Source organism: Coregonus clupeaformis, unplaced genomic scaffold, assembly GCF_020615455.1.
Source record: "Coregonus clupeaformis isolate EN_2021a unplaced genomic scaffold, ASM2061545v1 scaf2032, whole genome shotgun sequence".
Taxonomy (NCBI): Eukaryota; Metazoa; Chordata; class Actinopteri; order Salmoniformes; family Salmonidae; genus Coregonus; species Coregonus clupeaformis.
Window position 1 is genome coordinate 90,681 of NW_025535486.1, and position 1,928 is coordinate 92,608.

General features: G+C 40.4%; 1 long non-coding RNA gene across 1 annotated transcript; it reads left to right on the forward strand.

The window, feature by feature from the left end:
- The first annotated feature begins 690 nt into the window (after positions 1–690).
- On the forward strand, positions 691–1,697 carry LOC123488191. The gene is made up of 3 exons (XR_006659945.1): positions 691–951; positions 1,259–1,391; positions 1,662–1,697. It is a non-coding gene; the product is annotated as an uncharacterized LOC123488191 (long non-coding RNA).
- Positions 1,698–1,928: the final 231 nt, after the last annotated feature.

Consider the following 1,928-nt stretch of genomic DNA (forward strand, 5'->3'; position numbering starts at 1 on the left):
AACGTTTACATTTTTAAATATTTTACTCTCACTATTTCATTTTTACTTAATAGAACGATAAAATAAAACAATATTAGTGATCATAAAAACATTTGTTTACGATATATATTAAATGTCAAGGTTTCCCACGATCAGGGCTTGTATTTTGAAGCTAACTAATGTAACACGAACATTAGGAAACAACAGTAACTCGTTGATTCTATGTACAATCGCTCTGCCTGTACTTACCAGATAGAAAACAATCGTCGTTTTACTCCTACATCGACTCTGTTTAAGCAGAGCTTCAAATTAGTTCGCAGGAGCTATTAGCTAGCTAACAATACCAAGCTAAAAATATAACGTTAGCGGTCTGATGAGCAGGTACCTAGCTAACAGTTATGCAACCCGTAAGGACTAGCAAACTACATTGTTTGGACAACCCCGCTACCTAATGCTTTACTGACCAGCTTTCTTTTAACATATTTCCATTCTCCCCTCCCCGTTAATAAAATCAAAGAATGGCCAAATCCAACTATGCGGAATGGCGTCCAGTGATGACATCAACTTTCTTCTTCCGGGTTAGTTGCTGCCCCGGAAGTAGTTCCAGGCAGTTCTGTCAACATAGCTAACCTGTTTAGATAAACCTTACTCCAAAGCATTGTAGCTAGAGTTATTTACAAATATATATAAACTATAATTGTCGTAGATTATTTCCATCCAGTGATAACGTAGATATTAAACTATTAAACCAGACAGACATAACGTTATAAACGACAAGTTAAGCTAACATTATTAGCTAGCTAGGTACCGTTAGCTAGCTCTGTATGCTATGCTAACTTAGCCTGCTATCTATTTTTGCGAAATAGCTGTGATTTCTCTTAGCAATGCATAATTTGAACTGAATGCTTGCTACAGCCAGAGAACAACATTTTCTCGGCAGTTTATTTTGTTGTTGCGTCGGCAATGTATGAGGTGAGAAGTCAGCTATAGCTAGCTAGTTGCCCTGAAACTAATACCTGTTTATGCTTGAGCCCAAAGCCATAGATACAGTAGGTATAGATATAGCTGGTTAGCTAGATACGTAAATACATGGCTCTGCTTTAGCCAACTCCATTGTCATTGTCTTGTTCAAGGCTAGCTTGTCATTTGTAGAAGTTGATATGCATTTGTCAAGTAGTAAGGACTTTCTTTATCAAGTCAGTTCGTTATTAAGACCAAAGCCAATTACATGTCATTGTCTTCTAGGCCTATCTCTGACTGTACTTTCACTTTTTCTCAGGATTTTGATGAACCCCAGCCAAACCAGTCAAATCCACTGGTTCCTGACTGTATCCATGGTAACCAGAGCACAAGCGTTCCAGAGATGGTTCCTAGGAGCCTTGACTACTTCAGTGACTTTCTAAGATTGAGAGGTAAGTTGGTTGAGACATTTCCGTTGACTTTAGTAGGTGGAGGCTGAGGCAGACTGAATGTTAAACGATCTGACTGTGTTGTTGGGTACAGCGTAACAAAACAGTGCAACAATTACACAAACTGGGGTGTATTCATTAGGAAGCAAATGGCCGAAACAGGGAAGGGACTATAAGAAACACTTGTTTTCGTTTGTTACGGGTACACTAATGAATACACCCCTTGGTTTCCACTCGAACAATACTGATCAGACTCTTCCTATATCCCCACAGGAGAGAGTTCCAGCCATCATTCTGAAAGTGAGGGGGGCAAGTTCTACGTCAGGAGAACCTGAACAACAGGAGGAGAATCACACCGCTAAGAACACACACAGCTGCAGAGAGTGTGGAGAGGAGTTCCCTACCCAGCATTATCTAAGAAAACATCGTAACACAACACACACAGGGAGAGAGAAGAAGACCAGTCCCAAACCCAGGAAGAGCTACAGCTGCCTGGACTGTGGGAAGGAGTTCCCCTGTCCATCTAAACTACAACAGACA